This window comes from Aethalodelphis obliquidens, unplaced genomic scaffold, assembly GCF_003676395.1.
Source record: "Aethalodelphis obliquidens isolate GAN/ISIS:26980383/991018 unplaced genomic scaffold, ASM367639v1 scaffold18, whole genome shotgun sequence".
Classification (NCBI taxonomy): Eukaryota; Metazoa; Chordata; class Mammalia; order Artiodactyla; family Delphinidae; genus Aethalodelphis; species Aethalodelphis obliquidens.
Genome location: NW_020837962.1, coordinates 12,915,752 through 12,934,069, shown reverse-complemented (window position 1 = coordinate 12,934,069; position 18,318 = coordinate 12,915,752). Strand labels below are relative to the sequence as shown.

General features: G+C 48.9%; 1 long non-coding RNA gene and 1 other non-coding gene across 2 annotated transcripts in view; both read left to right on the top strand.

The window, feature by feature from the left end:
• Positions 1-18,318, top strand: part of LOC113626389 (uncharacterized) — a 39,059-nt gene that overhangs the window by 18,398 nt on the left and 2,343 nt on the right. Inside the window, exon 2 of the long non-coding RNA XR_003435138.1 lies at positions 7,630-7,927. This is a non-coding gene — a long non-coding RNA (uncharacterized LOC113626389). The remainder of the gene's footprint in view (positions 1-7,629; positions 7,928-18,318) is intronic.
• TRNAD-GUC (transfer RNA aspartic acid (anticodon GUC)) lies at positions 10,762-10,834 on the top strand. The gene has a single exon. It is a non-coding gene; the product is annotated as a tRNA-Asp (tRNA).

Here is an 18,318-nt window from a genome sequence, read left to right as displayed (position 1 = left end):
GGCAGGTGGGATCTTCCCGGACCAGGGCTCGAACCTGTGTCCCCTGCATTGGCAGGTGGATTCTTTTTTTTTCTTTTTTTTTTTTTGCGGTACACGGGCCTCTCACTGTTGCAGCCTCTCCCGTTGTGGCGCACAGGCTCCGGACGCGCAGGCTCAGCGGCCATGGCTCACGGGCCCAGCCGCTCTGTGGCATGTGGGATCTTCCCGGACCGGGGCACGAACCTGTGTCCCCTGCATCGGCAGGTGGACTCTCAACCACTGCGCCACCAGGGAAGCCCTGGAAGGTGGATTCTTAACCACTGTGCCACCAAGGAAGTCCTCCTCTTATTATTATTATTATTATTTTTGGTTTTCTTCTATTTTCTCAATTAAGTTAACTAATGGATGACCTATTCTGTTAGTTTAAAAATTAGGATTTTGGTTTACTAATCATAATTGTGTTTTTTCTGTTCTTTACCCTGTAATGCCTCTTCTCATTTTTATTATTTCCTCTCTTATGCTCTCTATTGATTTACTTAGTTCTTTTTCTAAGCTTTGTTTGAGTTGGGAATTTAACTTGTTTTCATCTTTTTAAATAAAAATGTTTAATATTGTGAATTGCTCTATGATTAGTGCTTTAAATGTATTTCATAGATTCTGATGTGTAGTGTTTTCACGTCATTATTTTTTTTAGAAATTCTATACTTTCGGTTGTATTTCCCCACTCATCCAAGAGTTAATAGTTTAAAAAAATTGTTCCACATGAAAGTCTTTTTCTGTCTGCTTTTTGACACTGTTAACAACTTGTGGTCTTATTGCATCATGATCAGTATTCTATAACATTTCTACTTTATGGAACTCGCTGATGCTTCCTTTGTGACTGAATTAGATTTCTGTGGCTGTGTAACAGATTTCCACAATTCCACGGCTTGAGCCACACCTGTTTACCATCATCTCTCAGGTCCGTGGGTGTGAGGCCCCGCCCAGCTAGCCCCACTAGGGCAGTACAGGTGGAGGCTGCAGTCTTTGTGTGTGGGCGTCTCAACGAGGCTCAGGTGGGTGGCGTGAAGCCCTTGGCGAGGGTAATCACAGGAGTCCTAGCACCTTTTTCAAGTCCTGTGGCAGGCCCCACCCGCATTCAGGGCCCTGGTCACAGTAGGGTCTGGGCCCCGCTTGGGCCTGGGCTGTGGTCAATGGGGCTCGTCCTCTCTCCGCTGGGACCCCCACCCTGCGCCCCCTCCCCACCTGCGTGCGCCCTGAGCAGAAAGGTGAGCGGTTCGGAGGGGGAGGCCTGAGTATGATTGTCCGCAGGTGGTGGGCTTGCTTTCCTGCTGCACGAGGTCTCCAGCGTCCGTTCAGAGATGAGGGAAGAGAAATCGAGTGAGCTGGTGGGTACGTTCAAGGGACGGGGTCCGGGTTGATTTGCGCTGTGCTGACCCGCTGCCGGGCTGGTCCCCTGGGGATGACAGCGTATGTGGGGCCATGGGGAGGTGGGGGCTTGTGAGTGGATGGGGGAGGGGCTCAGGCTGGGCAGGTGGAGCTGTGGTGGGGGGCGCGCTTTGGGTGGGGTGGAGGCAATGGCGGGGAGGGGGGCTGTGAGGGGAAGGCGTGGGGCTGGGGTAGGGGGCAGGGGGCAGGGAAACAGGGTGAGGGTCAGGTGTTGGACGTGACGTGCGGGGGTCGCCGTCAGCTTGATGTGCCCGGGTAGGGGGCCTGGATGTGTCTGGGGTCTCCTCGGTCATTTGTGTGGGGTCAGGCTGGGGCCAGGTGCAGACTCCGAGCAGGCCGGGTCACCTGCAGGGGCCGAATCCTGACCGCGGGACCGTCAGGGGATTTGCCGCTTTCCTGTTTGGAGGCGTCTCCACAGGACAGAGACCTGGAGACAAGGGTCCCCGCTGCCACATCTGTCAGGAACGGCGTCATCAGGAGAGGTGATGTTTGAATCACATTTGGTCGGGAAACAGCCAGGAAGGAGGCGGGTTCCTTCTCTCCTGTGTGAGGAAGACCAGGAGACTCACATCTGTGTGCTTTTCGTTATTTGTTATTTTTCCCTTTGCCTTTTCTCACTGTCAGAAGCTAAGACCTGTAAGAAATAGATTAGGTTAGTGGTTTAAAAACCTCCCTGGAGGAACGCCCAGGCCGCTTCACTGAGATTCTACCAAATGTTTACACTACGTTGGGCTGTGAGCTGGGAGGCTGGGGTCCCTCGGCCCAGCTCTGTCCTTGAGCGCTGCCCGCGGGCACTGGACGTCAGTCCGAGTGAGGCCAGGGTCCGAAGCCACAGGCCAGTCAAGGCCCTTCTTGGAGGGCCTGGCTCTGGGGGATGCCCTGCGGCCGATACACAGGCCTTGTCAAGCTCTCACCTCAGGAGGACGAAAATCCCCATGAAGTTATTGACATGTTGGAATGATGCGTGGGGAGGCCGCTTGGCCTAGACGCTGTGAGCTGTGAACCTGCAAGTCCGAGGCCTAGCTCCAGCCTCTCACCTCCAGCTGTCGCCTATGACAGTCCCTAGGGGTCCTGCTGATGTGTTGACGCCCCTTCAGGGTCCCCCACCTGAGAGCCGCTGGGAGGGCACACCCGGGCTGAGCCTGGACCTGAGGGCGACCACACCAGGGGTGCAGCTCCTTCAGACCCAGCCTCTGAGGACCCCAGGGGGCGGGGGTGTCTGCAGGCCCACCCTGGGCCTGACCATGGTTCAGCACTAGACCCTGGGACACAGGGGTGTCTCCTGGGCCGGGGCCCCTGCCCTGGGGGAGGTGGCCTTTGTATGATGCTCTGGCTGAGACATGGAGCTTGTCTGCCAGCTTCTCCCATCTGACAGTGGTGGCGTCCTGCCTTTTCTGGACTGTCTGCCCCCTCCCCGCTCTTGCCCAGCTCCTCAGAACAGAGGGGTCGGTTCCCAGCCAGACCGCTGTATGGTTTTCTCCACTGAGGAGGGGCATGGGGGAGAGGGGCGGCTGTGGGTGTGTAGATGCCCTTTGTCAGGTTCAGGAAGTTCTTGTTCTGATTTGCTGAGAGGTGGTGGTTGTTGTTTATCATGAATAGATATTGAATTTTGTCTAATGTTTTTTCTTCATCTGTTGATATGATTATATGGTGTTTCTTATTTGGTCTTTTGATTTTCAAATTTTGAAGCTGAGCCCACTTGGTTGCTGGCTCATTTTCTATTTCATGAGTGATGTTGGTCTGTGATTTTCTTGTTTGTCCTTTCTGGCTTTGATTTGGGTAATGCTGACCTCGGAAGTGTTCCCTCCTTTTCTACTTTCTGGAAGGGATCGGGTAGAATTGGTGTTACTTTTTCTTTAAATGTTTGGTAGAATTCACCAGTAAAACCACCTGGGCCTGGACATTTCTCTTCCATAGTTTTAACTGCAAATTCAACGTCTTTGACAATTTATAGTACTATTCAGTATCTATTACATTTTGGGTGAGTTTGGTTGTTTGTGATTTGGGGGGAATTGGTCCATTTCATCTAAGTTATCAAAGGAGGGGCGTTTCTGCTTCTGACTTGGGTGTGTCCATTGAAGCCGGGGCCAAGGGTGTGCCCCCAGGGCTGACCAGAGAAGTCGGAAGAAGCCTGGGGAGGGGGCTGCCCCCATCACATCCACACTAGAGTGGGATGGTGGGTGTGCTAGTGTCCTGGGGCTGCCAGATCAAATCACCACAACCTGGGTGGTGAGAACAGCAGACCCTCATCCTCTCACAGTCTGGAGGCCAGAAGTCAGACCAAGACGGAGGCTCCATGGGAGGATCCTTCCAGCCTCTTCCAGCTTCTGGGGGCTCCCATCTCCACCTTCACGTGACTTCTTCTCAGTCTGTGTCTGTCCTCTTCTGTCTCCTGTAAGGACACTGTCATTGGATTTGGGGCCTATCCCGGTAAGGCAGGATGATGGGGCCCTGGCAGCGGCCTCCCCTGCTGCCCGGCCCTGTGGGCTGCTCTCTGGTGTGGCCCCAGGTGTGGGGTGTGCCCTGCTCCTGTCGGTGCAAGGGTGCCTTCCTTTCCTGGCCCCAGCTTGGACCCACTGGTCCTGAGAAGGCTGCGAGAGACTCGCCGGTTTCAGCTCAGAGGCTGGGGCTGCGGGATCATCAGGGTGGGCAAGTCTTTCCACAAAGCCCCTCGGCTTCTGTCCCTGAGCTGTGAGGTGCATGTGGGTTCCCACCTTGCAGGCTGGTAAGGATGGCTCAGCACTGGCCCTGGGCGCCCGTCCGGGAAGGGATGGGCCGCTGTACCCTGTGCTGCTTGCAGGGACCTGGGCTCAGCGCCCCACCTTGTTTAGGGACCTGTGGGCACCCTGACCAAGGGTGGACGATGCCAGCCCCCCCCCCCCCCCCCGCCACCGCTCCCGCCGTGAGCTGCCTCTGGCCCTTGCCAGCTGCGCGGTACAGATAGGAGTTCTGGGCAGTGTGCACTCTGCTTCCTGGGTCTGAGTGGGGTTCGGCTGCCTGTGCAGCTGTGGTGCCTGAGCCCCAACAGTGGCGGGCCAGCTGTCCCCCCAGCCTCGGGTGGGGCATTGCCCCTCTCATCCTGTGAAGAGGCGGCTGTGTGCCGGGTTTTCCTGGCTCTGCCATCTCCCTGCTAACCTGACCCGGGGAAGACAGATGCCTCTGCGTCCAGGGATCCTGGCGTCTTCCTTTTTGAGGCAGAGGAGGTGCCTGTGGTCTCAGGTGTCGTCCCCTCCTCTCCGGGCAGCTGTCCCCCTGACCCTTAGAGCATGGCCTGGCTGGTAGCCCCTCCAGGGCATCCTCTGCCAGCCCTGGGACAGGAGCAGGAGTAATTAGGTGCTGAGTCTCGGTGGGGTCAGCGGGCAGAGCCGCGTCAGGGCCTCTAGCTTCTGCCTCCACCTGGAAGCCCCTCTGGGCTTTGCAGCCATTCCTGCCCCAGCACTCAGGGATGATAGAAGGGAACCCCCTTGATAACTGTGTCCCACCAGCCAAGACCCTGTGACACCAGCAAACGTGGAAGGAGCTGGTTGGCTGTGTGCACTGGGGGCTCGTACCCTGGCTCATTGCTGCCACAGCTGCCCTGGGTGGGTCAGTCAGTGCAGCCCCAGACGGGGCTGGGGGCTCCGGCAGGACCCGCCACAGCTCTGGGCAGGGGGCCGGGGGTCCTGCAGCCAGATGGTGTCCTCCTGGTGTCATCTTGGCTCCTCAGAGCAGCCGTGCTGCTGGGTGTCCTCGGGGAGGGGGTGGGGACAGGCAAGCGAGACCGCACGTGTGGGCGCCAGACAGCCGAGGTGCCCCCAACCCCGGGATGCTGGACCTTCCTTTGGAAGAGGTATCTGAACCCGTGTGTTCTGCGCTTGCCAGGAGCTTATTTCCACCTGCTTGGAGGTCAGTCCAGGCAGGCCCAGCGTGGCCACCTCTGCTGTGGCCCACAGGGTGGAGGGTCAGGTCTGATGGTCACTCCTATTTCCAAAATATCTAGCTAGTCACACAATTTATGTAACTGTGATATTAGTATGAAATGTCATATACACAACTGTGTACTTAAGAAGCACCCCTGTGCCAGTGTGCCTGCACGTGTACATATGTGGTCCTGCCTGTGTGCACACGTGTGTGCGGGGGCTCCACCAGCATCTGAGGTAGGCCTTGCCGACTCTGCTGGCCCCTCTTTCTCTCTTAGGGTGAGAGTCTCTCCTCCCCAGAAAAGTCTATGGAATAGGATGCCGCCCACAGCCCTGATCTGTGATTCCAAACCCCAAATGTCTCTTAGATGTTTGGCAAGAACCTGCAGTCGGTCCACCTGCCCTGTTTCTGTCTGGTTCTCCCGGTCCCTGTGGAAACCTGGAGTGTTGATGTTGATGCCTAGACTGTTCAGGCTCTGTGGCCGCACCTGATTCCCTCTGAACCCCCAAGCTGGCCCTGAGGGTCACAGATGAGGGACCAGGTGACCTGTGTCCTCGGCTCCTCATGGGGTTGGCCCATCCAGCACCCCAGGGGAGGTTGACAGACAAGGTTGGCACCCTTAGGGAAGGGCAGAGCGTTGGGGTGGGTCCCCTCCCAGGTGGGGCTCTTCCCCTTCAGAGCAGAAGGGAGCCTCTTGGTCTGTTTCCCCCTGGCCTGTCCTTATGGTTCTTCCTCCCAGCAAGGGGCCTGTGGTTCCATGGTGCCTGTTATGTCAGTTCCCAGTGTATTCCTGCCTAGAGCTGCTAGTGATGGAAAGTGGGTGCCACCCACAGCGCCTCCCTTCTGCGTTGGGCAGGAGGAGCTCAAAGAGCCCCGCCCTGGGCTGTGGGCCTGCTGGTACCTCCCGGCATGGCCACCTGGGCACCTGCCTCACCATCTAGGGAGGAATTTGGCCCCTGTCCTCCCTAGGTGTCACCCGTGAATGCCCAGTGTCCCGCTCCCCTAGGGACTCATACCAAAATTTGCCTGTATCCAGGGCAATGTGCCCCCTGGGCAGGGGCGAGGGGTCCCAGTGGCTCCTGGCTGGGTGCGAAGGGCTCAGAGGGGCAGGTGGGGTCAAGGGCACAGATGCGTGGGGGGCCCTGCATGAGCTGATGGGGTGGAGCCAGTCCCCAGAGCAGAACCGTCCATCTCACTGCCCTGCATCCCGGACCCTTTTGGGTGGGGCTGCTGCCTGGGGAGGTGGTTGCCCACCTGCCCCCAGGTCATCGAGGAGGGTGGCTGTGGGGGCCACCCTGGGCCCCATGCTCTGCACGGCCAGATCTGGGCATGCAAGGCTCTCCTGAGTCCAGAGGTGCTGCCTCCTCCTCCAGTGTGTGGGTCTCTGGGGGTCCTTGCAGCACAGGGGCATAACCTGGGGGGTTTAGGAAGAAAGGAATGTCCCATCTCCTGGTCTGAGGCCAGAAGTCCGAGGCTCCAGGGGAAGATCCTTCCCACCTCGTCCTGCTTCTGGGGGCTCTGGCATCCCTGGGTTGTGGCCGCATCACTGTCTCTGCCTCTGTGGTCACATGGCCTCCCCTGTGTCTGTGTCTCTTCCTGGTGTGAGGACGCTGGACATTGGTTTAGTCCCAGCCTAACCCAGCATCACCTCCTCTTAACTGATCACATCTGTAAATACCCTATTTCTAAGGTCATGTTCTGCAGTTCTGGGTGGATATGAACTTTGGGGGACAGTATTCAACCCACCACCGCTGACCTGCAGGCCCTCACTGGTGGAGGTGATGCCCTTGTGTGGGGACTGAGGAGTATGGAACACCAGGCCCAGGGACACCTGTTCCGAGACTCCTAGTGAGGGACGCGTTGGGATGGGCCAGGGAAGGCCTCTGGGGCAGACCTGTGTGCCGAGACCCTGGGTCAGTGGGCAGCCAGGGGCATTGGTCAGCAAGGGGTGGGCTCATGGCACTGGGTCGACAAGAACAGCCGGCGGGTGAGGGGAGGATGGGATCCACTGGGGCTGAGCCATCGTCTGGGGGGCGTTGGCTGGGCCTGGTCCCCCCAGGACAGTGCATGAGCTCTGAACGTGCCATCCACTTCCACTGGACACGACAGTGAAAGGGCTTGATGGCCTCAGTGCCCAGTGGGGATGGTCAGACGGGATGGAGGGACAGCCCAGCCGGCGGCTTGCTCGGCGCCAGCCCTGCAGCTGCACGACGGCCACAATGGACTGAGGGGCATTGATGGGGACACAGTTGGCCCCTGATAACTCGCTCGCTAATGGTGCTTCATATTTTTTTCGTCTAGAAGAATTGTGTGAGTGTGAAGACCAGCGGGGAGATGGAGGCCACTTGATGAAGAGCCTTGAGCCCACCCCTTAAAGGAACAAGGCGCGTTTCTCCCGAGGCTCTGACAGCTGGCTCCTTCAGCTTCAGCCCCGGTTATTGAGATGCAAATGTGTGCCCGCGGGGAGCGCAGCTGCTGGCTGGCGCTGAGGCCCTCGCCCCAGGTGCAGCCCTACCGAGCCAGCGCCAGCGGGGGCAGTGACGCAGATGACCCTCCCAGGACAAATGGAACCGTGGACCCCGTGCAGGAGGAAAGGCAGGTAAGAGGAGTCATCTGGTTCTGCCGGCTTCACGTCACCGCTTTCCTGACTTTCAGCCCCAGAGCAAGGTGTCCTTGCAGGTAGACGTGGGCCAACCGGGCGCCGCCAGCTCTATCTCGGGAGGCTTTGTTCACTTGCTCTGGTCCCTCAGCGTTCAAGCGTTGACTTTAGAAAAGAACCAAACTGCCCTGCGCGGGAGGGAGGGCTGTCTGAAGCTTTTGAGTCTCATCCAGCAGGTTTACAAACTCAGGGAACAGAAAGCCCTTCCACGATGGGCAACCAGCAAAGGGAAAGTGTGTCAGTCACAGCGCAAGACAAGATGCGCAGGAACCCCACCCGGAGTCAAGTGGGCACAGCACCTTCTTACGCATGTCTATGAAAAGACAAACACCCAGCTCTGGGCTCATATAATAAATACAGTGTAAAGGGTCTGACACTCAACGATGAAAACAGATTTTTCTGTCAAAAACGTTTTAATTGTGGATTGGAACACATACAAAAGTCCACAAAATGTGAGCTCAGAAAATGTTCAGAGGCTGAAGGTCGGTGTCCCCCAACGTGACCACAACCCTGCACTTAGCACCGCTTGCCTGTGAGCGTCGTATTGTAAGTGAAGTCACGAGGCGTGTATCCGAGTGCAGTAAAGTGTCCCGTTGTGTGAGTGCATGACCCCCGTCCACCTCTTCACTCCTGATGGGTGTTTGGTCTTTAGTGAACAGTGCTGCTGTGACCTGTAGTGCACACTTCTGTTGTGGACGCCTCTCACTGTTGTGGCCTCTCCCGTTGCGGAGCACAGGCTCCAGACGCGCAGGCTCAGCGGCCATGGCTCATGGGCCCAGCCGCTCCGCGGCATGTGGGATCTTCCCGGACCAGGGCACGAACCCATGTCCCCTGCATCGGCGGGCGGATTCTCAACCACTGCGCCACCAGGGAAGCCCAAGTGTCTACTTTTAATAGATATCGCCAATCTATGCTTTTACCGGCATTTCCACTGCTCTGTGTCTTCATCAACACTTGGTATTGAAAGTCTTATTTATTTTAGCCTGCCGTAATGATATTTCAGGGTTTCTTTGTTTTCTTTTCAAGACCAACTTGACTGAGGGACAAGTGGTATTGTGCCAGAGCTGGCTTGTACTGCTGCACAAGACTGACCATGCACACCCCTTCCCAGCTCTGGGCTGAGTGATGTGGTGGGAGTGTCTAGATCATGGAAATTAAAAAATACTACAAATCAGGGCTTTATGCAGAGAGTCAGTCGTACTTTACATGAAACAAAATGCACCTATTTTAAGTGTACAGCGTGATGGTTTTTGACAAATGTGTACACTGAGGTACCTACCACACAATTAAGATATGGAACATTTCCAGCCCCCGCAGATATTCCCTTGTTCCACTTCCCAGGGACAGAGAACAGGTCAATGGTTAGCCGGGGCGGAGTTGGAGAGGGATTGACTGGGACTTTTTTCCTCCCTAGAGTCCTATATAAATGGAATCATATGGTGTATATTCTTTTGTTCCTGGATTTGTTAGCTCAACATGTTTTTGAGGTTCAAATGTGTAGCAATAATATGATCTGTTTATTGCTAAGAATTATTTGCATGTTTACATGCATATTTACAACACAATGGGTTCATCCACTTGCCTACTGATGGACCCCTGGGCTGGTCCCAGCTCTTTGGTTATTATGAATAGGTCGGCTAAGAACAGTGCTTAAAGGTCTCTGTTTTCATACCTAGGAGAGGAATGGCTGGGTCATATGATAGTACATGTTTAATGTTTTCAAAATGCCAAACTGTTTTTCATGTGATTGTACCTTTTGATAGTCTTTCTTTCTTTGGTTGCGCTAGTTCCTTAGTTGTGGGACGTGGGCTCCTTAGTTGCAGCTCGCTGGCTCCTTAGTTGTGGCATGCGAACTCTTAGTTGCAGCATGCATGTGGGATCTAGCTCCCTGACCAGGGATTGAACCTGGCCCCCCTGCATTGGGAGCACGGAGTCTTATCCACTGAGCCACCAGGGAAGTCCCATACCTTTTTATATTCTGATCAGTAGTGTGCGTTTCCTCCTCCTCTATTTTCTGAAAGTTTGTATAGAATGCCATCACTTCTTCATTAAATGTTGATAGAACTTACCAATCAGGCCATCTCGGTCTGAAGTTTTCTTTGTGAGATTTTAAATTATGAATTCAATTTCTTTAATTGTGATGGGGCTGTTTGGGTTTTCTCTTTCTTTGTGAGTCACTTTTAGTAATGTGTATATTTCATGGAATTCTTTTTCACTTCAACTAGGATGTCAAGTCTATTAGAATAATGTCCACAATATTCTCTTATTGTCCTTTCAATGTCTATAGGATCTGTAGTGATGTCCCCTTTTTCCTTCTTGATGTTGTAATTTGTGTTCTGTCTCCTTTTTGTCTGATCATTGTAGCTAGTTTATCCCTTTTACTGATATTTTCAAAGAACCAAATTGGGGTTCATTGATTTTGTTGTCTAATGTTTTGGCCCTGAAAGGGTTCTAGTTTTATGGAAAGGTCTTTGTTGGGAGTCCCCATGTCATCAGGACAAGGTGCCTCTTCCTGCAGCCTGCGGTGCACTGTTCTGGCTTTCAGCTTCTCTTCTTCCACTACATTATATATTTTTTGTGAGTTCAGAAACAAAATTTATTTTTTTCCCCAGCATTTTTACATGGTTTCAGCCAAAGGGTTTTTGCAGTAGACTAGCTCACTGTGGTGTGATTTTTTAAAGGGACAACTTCTAGGTTAGAAAAAAGACAAGACGTCGTAAGAGATGGTGGGCCTCAACCTGGAAGCTAGCACAAGAAGACAAGAAAGAGGGAATTCCTTGGTGGTCCAGTGGTTAGGATTCTGTGCTGTCACTGCTGAGGGCCCAGGTTCGATCCCTGGTCAGGGAACTAAAATCCTGCAAGCCATGTGGTGTGGCCGAAAAAAAAAAAACCCCAAACCCCCAAAATACCAAAAAGGCAAAGAGCCTCAGGTAGGAAGAAAAGAAACGATACTGTCCACTATTTGCACATAAACTACAGGCACAACTCGGAGATGCCATGGGTTTTGGTTCCAGAACATCGCAATAAAGCAAATCACATGATTTTTTGGTTTCCCAGAGCATATAAAAGTTACCTTTACACTGTAGTGTTGTCTATTAAGTGTGCAATAGCATTATGTCTAAAAGAGTAATGTTACTTACATACCTTAATTTTAAAATGCTAATCATCATCTGAGCCTTAGTGAGTTGTAGTCTTTTTCCTGGTAGAGAGTCCTGCCTTGATGTTGATATCTGCTAACTGATCAGGGTAGTGGTTACTGAAGGTTGAGGTGGCTGTGACAATTTCTTAAAATAAGATAATGAAGTTCGCCACATTGATTGACTCTTCCTTTCATGAATGATTTCTCTGTAGCATGCAATGATGTTTGATAGCATTGTACCCATAGTAGAACTTCTTTCAAAATTGGAGTCAATCCTCTCAAACCCTGCTGCTGCTTTATCAACTAAGTTCATGTAATATTTAAAATTCTTTGTTGCCATTTCAACAGTCTTCACAGCACCTTCACTGAAGTTGATTCCATATCAAGAAACCACTTTATTGCTCATCCGTGAGAGGCAACTCCTCATTCATTAAAAGTTTTGTCATGAGATTGAAGCAACTCAGTTACATCTTTAGGCTCCACTTCTAATTCTAGTTCTCTTGCTATTTCTACCACATCTGCAATTACTTCCTCCACTGAAGTCTTGAACCCCTCAAAGTCATCCATGAAGGTTTGAGTCAACTTCTTCCAAACTCCTGTTAATGTTGATAATTTGACCTCTTCCCATGAATCATAAAAGTTCATAATGGCATCTAGGATGGTGAATCCTTTTCAGAAGATTTTCAGTTGACATTGCCCAGATCCATCAGAGGAATCACTATCTATGGCAGCTATAGCCTTATGATATGCATTTCTTAAATAATAAGGCTTCAAAATCAAAAATTACTCTTTGATCCATGGGCTACAGAATGGATGCTGTGCTAGCAGACAGGGAAATAGCATTAATCTCATTGTACACCTCCACCAGACCTCTTGGGTGACCAGGTGCATTGTCAATGAGTAGTGATATTTTGAATCTTTTTTTTTTCTCTGAGCAGTAGGTGTCAACAGTGGGCTTATAATATTCAGTAAGCCATGTTGTAAACAGATGTGTCATCCAGGTTTTGTGGTTCCATTTATTGAGCATAGGAGAGTAGATTTAACATAATTCTTAAGGACTCTAGGATTTTCAGAATGGTAAATAAGCATTGGCTTCAACTTAAAGTCACCAGCTGCATTAGCCCCTAACAAGAGAGTCAGCTTGTCCTTTGATGCTTTGAAGCCAGGCACTGACTTCTCCTCTCTAGCTGTGAAAGTCCTAGATGGCCTCTTGTTCTGATAGAAGGCTGTCTCGTCTACATTGAATACGTTGTTTGGTGCAGCCACCTTCATTAATGATCTCAGCTAGATCTTCTGGATAACTTGCTGCAGCTTCTACATCAGCATTTGCTGCTTCACCTTGAACTTTTATTTTATGGAGATGGCTTCTTTCCTTCAGCCTCACGAACCAACCTCTGCCAGCTTCAGGCTTTTCTTCTGCAGCTTCCTTGTCTCTCTCAGCCTTCACAAAATTGAAGAGAGTTACCCTTGTTCTGAATTAGACTTTGGTTTAAGGGAATGTTGTGGCTAGTTAGATCTTCAATCTAGACTAAAACTTTCTCCTTATCAGCAATAAGGCTGTTTCACTTTATCATTCATGTGTTCACTGGAGTGGCACTTTTAATTTCTTTCAAGAACGTTTCCTTTGCATTCACAGCTTGGCTGTTTGGTGCAAGAGGCCTGGCTTTTGGCCTACCTTGACTTTTGACATGCCTTCCTCACTAAATTTAATCATCTTCAGCTTTTGATTTAAAGTGAGAGACATGCAACTCTTCCTTTCACTTGAACACTTAGAGGCCACTGTAGGGTTATTAATTGGCCTAATTTCAATCTTGCTGTGTCTTAGGGAACAGGGAGGCCGGAGGAGAGGGAGACAGATGGGGGGAACGGCTGGTTGGTAGAGCAGTCAGAACACACACATTTATCCATTCAGTTCATGGTCTTACATGGGTACAGTTCATGGTGCCCAAAACAATTACAATAGTGGCATCAAAGATCACTGATCACATAGCACCATCACAAATGCAATATTTCAAACATTTTTATTATTTTTAAGAGAATTACTAGAATGTGACACAGAGACCTGAAGTTAGAAAATGCTGTTGAAAAATGGCACCACAGACTTGATGCAGGGTTGCTTCAATTTGTAAAAAACACTGATTTCTGTGAAGTGCAATAAAATGAGGTCTGCCTGTATTAGAACTAACAAGAAACTTCAGCTTGTTTTGAGCAATGGGCCAGAGATAGTCAAGGCAGTTATGAGAAGTGGGGGCTGAGACCGTGAGGTACCGGGATCGATGATAAAGCTGTAACAGTGTGGACCATGCGGAACAGCTAGACAGGTATGACCCCTAGAACAGTGAGCCACACTGCCCAGAGGCAGGGTCAGCTGCTGTCCACCCAGTGAGGTCAGTCCTGGTGGATGAGGTGGTCACACACCTGTGGGAAGAGGGGTCAGGACCCCAACTATGTCCCAGGGCCTTGCTAAGAAGCTGATCTGGGTGAGGGTGGGGCAGGCGGCCTCAGGCAGAAAGCCCTCCAGATGTAGGTTTAAGAATCACCCACATTGGGCTTCCCTGGTGACGCAGTGGTTGAGAGTCCGCCTGCCGATGCAGGGGACACAGGTTCGTGCCCCGGTCCGGGAAGATCCCATGTGCTGCGGAGCGGCTGGGCCCGTGAGCCATGGCCACTGAGCCTGCGCGTCCGGAGCCTGTGCTCCGCAACGGGAGAGGCCACAACAGTGAGAGGCCCGCGTACCGCAAAAAAAAAAAAAAAAAAAAGAATCACCCACATCACGTAGCCACGGCTGCCCTTTCACTTGCTCGAGTTTTCCTCGTCTAATTGGTAGTTGCATGTGTGACTGTCTTTCCAAGACCATCAGTTAAAAGAGTGCCCATGTGTCACATGCTGGCTCTGGAAGCCCACCTTCCATCCCACTGGCTAATCAGAGCCTCATGTTTTAGCCTTAAGTGAATCCAGCCCTATGCGCTTAGCAAAAAAGGGATGAAGCACTTTATCTGTCTCACCACCCCTCCCCCACCCCAACTGTTCTCACTAGATCTTGGCAGTGTGAGGTCTCCCAGCCCCCTGGGGCAGGGTCTCAGGACACTCAGAAGGCTTATTTTTAAAAACTGAGAAGAAATTGACATTAACCATTTTACAGTAAACAGTCAGTGGCATTTAATATATCACAGTGTTGTGCAATTATCACCTCTATCTAGTTCCAAAATATTTTATCATCTCAAAAGGAAACCCTGTACCATTAGCAGTCACTCCCCATTCTCCCCTCCCCCCAGCCTCTGGCAACCACTAGTCAGCTCTCTATTTTTATAGATTTACCTGTTTTAGATATTTCTATAAATGGAATCATATTACAGGTGACCTTTTGTGTCTGGCTTATTTTACTGGGCATAATGTTTTCAAGATTTATCCACACTGTAGTGTGTGCTGATACTTTATTCCTTTTTGTGGCTGAATAGTATTCCCTTGTATGCTTTGTTTATCCATTCACCTGTTGGTGGACATTTGTGTTGTTTCCACCTTTTGGCTATTGTGGATAATGATGCTGTGAACATTGGCATACAAGTATCTGTTTAATTCCCTGATTTCAGTTCTTTTGGATATATACCTAGAAGTAGAATTGCTGGTTTGTATGGTAATTGACCCAACGTTTAACTTTTTGAGGAACTGTTAGACTTTTCCATAGCAGCTGCACCATTTTGCATTACCAATTGCAATGTACGAAGTTTCCAATTTTTCTACATCCTTGCCAACACTTGTTTTTTTCCATTAAAAAAAATCATAGCCACCCTCATGGGTGTGAAGTGGTATCTCATTGTGTGCATTTTCATGTGCATTTCTATGATTAAAGATTTTGAGCATCTTTTCATGTGCTTGTTGGCCATTTGTATGTCTTCCTTGGAGAAATGTCCATTCAAATACTTTTGAATTGGGATGTTTGTCTTTTTGTTGCTTAGTTGTCAGAGTTATTTATATATTCTGGATAGTAAGAGTCTTATGAGATATACGACTTGAAAATATTTTCTCTCATTCTGTGGGTCATCTTTTCACTCTATGGCGTCTTTGTTTTTATTTTTTTTAATTGAAGTATAGTTGATTTACAATGCTGTGTTTCTGCTGTACAGCAAAGTGATTCATTTATACATATATATGTTCTTTTTTTATATTCTTTTCCATTATGGTTTATCTCAGGATATTGAAAATAGTTCCCTGTGCTATACAGAAGGACTTTATTGTTTATCCATTCTATATGTAATAGTTTGCATCTGCTAACCCCAAACTTGAAAATGTCTTTATTTTTTAAACATCTTTATTGGAGTATAATTGCTTTACAATGGTGTGTTGGTTTCTGCTTTATAACAAAGTGAATCAGCTATACATATACATATATCCCCAGATCTCTTCCCTCTTGCGTCTCCTTCCCTCCCACCCTCCCTATCCCACCCCTCTAGGTGGTCACAGAGCACCAAGCTGATCTCCCTGTGCTATGAGGCTGCTTCCCACTAGCTAGCTATTTTACATTTGGTAGTGTACATATGTCCATGCCACTCTCTTTGTCCCAGCTTACCCTTCCCCCTCCCCGTGTCCTCAAGTCCATTCTCTAGTAGGTCTGTGTCTTTATTCCCATCCTGCCCCTAGGTTCTTCATAACCATTTTTTTAAAAGATTCCATATATATTTGGTAGCATATGGTATTTGTTTTTCTCTTTCTGACTTACTTCACTCTGTATGACAGACTCTAGGTCCACCCACCTCACTACAAAAGCTCAATTTCGTTTCTTTTTATGGCGGAATAATATTCCATTGTATATATGTCCCACATCTTGATAGTGTTTTTAGATGCATAAAAGTTTTAAATTTGATGAAGTCCAATTTATCTTGGGTTATTGTTGCTCTTGCTTTTGGCATCATACCTAAGAATCCACTGCCAACTCCAAGGTCATGAAGAGTAACCATGTTTTCTTTCAAGAGTTGTAATAGTGTTAGCTCTTACATTTAGGTATTTCATCCATTTTGAGTTAATTTTTGAATATGGTGTGAGGTAAGGACCCAAGCTCACTCTTTAGCATGTAGATCCATTTTTCCCAGCATCAGTTGAAAAGACTATCCTTTTTCCATTGAATGGTCTTGGCACCCTTGTCAAAGGCCATTTGGCCATACATGCAAGGGTTTTTCTCTAGGCTCAGCATTCTATTCTGTTGGTCTGTGTGTCTATCCTTGTGCCATGAGCAGTTTTGATTACTTTGTACTGTTTTAAAATCAGAAGTGTGAGTTTGTCAGCTTTATTCTTTTTTCAAGATTGTTTTCATTATTTAGGGCCTCTTACAATTCCATATGGATTCGAGGATTGGTCTTTATATTTTTATAAAAAAGGCCATTGGAATTTTTTCAACTCTGTAGACACTTTGTTAGTATTGTCATCTTAACAGTATTAAGTCATCAATCCATGGATATGGATGCCTTTCACTGTATTTATGTTTTCCTTGATTTCTTTCAGCAATGTTTTGTACTTTTCAGTGTACAAGTCATTTACCTCCTTGGTTAAATTTATTCTTGGGTATTTTATTCTTTTGGATGCTATTATAAGTGGTATTGTTTCCTTAGTTTCTTTTTCAGACTGTTCATTGCAGGTATAGAAACACATCTGATTTTTGTGTGTTGATCTTATACCCTGCAACTTTGCTGAATTAGTTTATTAGCTCCCATAATATTTTTGTGGATTGCTGGAATTTTCTATATTATAGGATTATATCATCTGTTAATATAGTTTTACTTCTTCCTCTCCAATTCAAAGGCTTTTAATTATTTTTCTTGACTAATTGCTCTGGCTAGACCTCCAGTACAGTGTTGAATAGCAGTGGTGAAAAGCGGCATCCTTGTCTTGGTCTTGGTCATAGAGGGAAAGTTTTCAGTCTTTCACCATTGAGTATGATATTAACTGTGGAGTTTTCATACATGCCTTTTATTACGTTGAGGAAGTTCCCTTCTATTCCTAGTTTTCTGTTTTTTTTTTTTTTTTTTTTTTTTGCGGTACGCGGGCCTCTCACTGTTGTGGCCTCTCCCGTTGCGGAGCACAGGCTCTGGATGCGCAGGCTCAGTGGCCATGGCGCATGGGCCCAGCCGCTCCGTGGCATGTGGGATCTTCCTGGACCGGGGCACGAACCTGTGTCCCCTGCATTGGCAGGCAGACTCTCAACCACTGCGCCACCAGGGAAGCCCCTGAGTGGTTTGTATCATGAGAGTGCATTGGATTTTTTTCAAATGATTTTTCTGCATCAGTTGAGATGATCATGTTTTTCTTTCTGCTCCTGTATTCTGTTAATGTGGTGTATTACATTGATTGATTTTCTTATGTTGAACCACTCTGGCATTCCTAGGATAAATACCACTTGGTCACGGCATATAATCCTTTTAATATGCTGATAGATTTGTTTTGCTAGTATTTTGTTGAGCATTTTTGTATCTCTATTCACGAAGGATACTGGTGTCTTTGTCTGGCCTTGTTACCGGGGTCATACTGGCCTCCACAGGATGAGTTAGGAAGTGTTCCCTCCTCTTTTAAAATTAATTAATTAATTAAATTTTGGCTGTGTTGGGTCTTCGTTGCTGTGCATGGGCTTTCTCTAGTTGCGGCGAGCGGGGTCTATCTTTTGCTGCAGTGCACAGGCTTCTCGTTGCGGTGGCTTCTCTTGTTGCAGAGCACGGGCTTCAGTAGTTGTGGCACATAAGCTTAGTTGCTCTGAGGCATGTGGATCTTCCTGGACCAGGGCTCAAACCTGTGTCCCCTGCATTGGCAGGTGGATTCTTAAGTACTGCACCACCAGGGAAGTCCTACCTCCTTTTCTAATTCTTTGGAAAAAGTTTTGGAAGGATTGGTGTTAATTTTTCTTTAATTCTTGGGAGAATTCAGTAACAAAGCCATCTGATGCAGTAATTTTCTCTGCTGGAGGTTTTGATTACTGATTCAATCTCCTTACTTGCTATAGATCTCTTCAAATTTCCTATTTCTTCCTGAGTCACTTCTAGCATTTTGTGTGTCTTTAGAAATTTGTCCACTGTCTAGGTTACCTGATTTGTTGCCTACAGTTATTCATACTGTTCTCTTGTAATCCTTTTAATGTCTGTAATGTTGGTAGTAATGTCCCCACTTAACTTTGATTTTAGTTATTTGTATCTTCTTTTTGTCAGTCAAG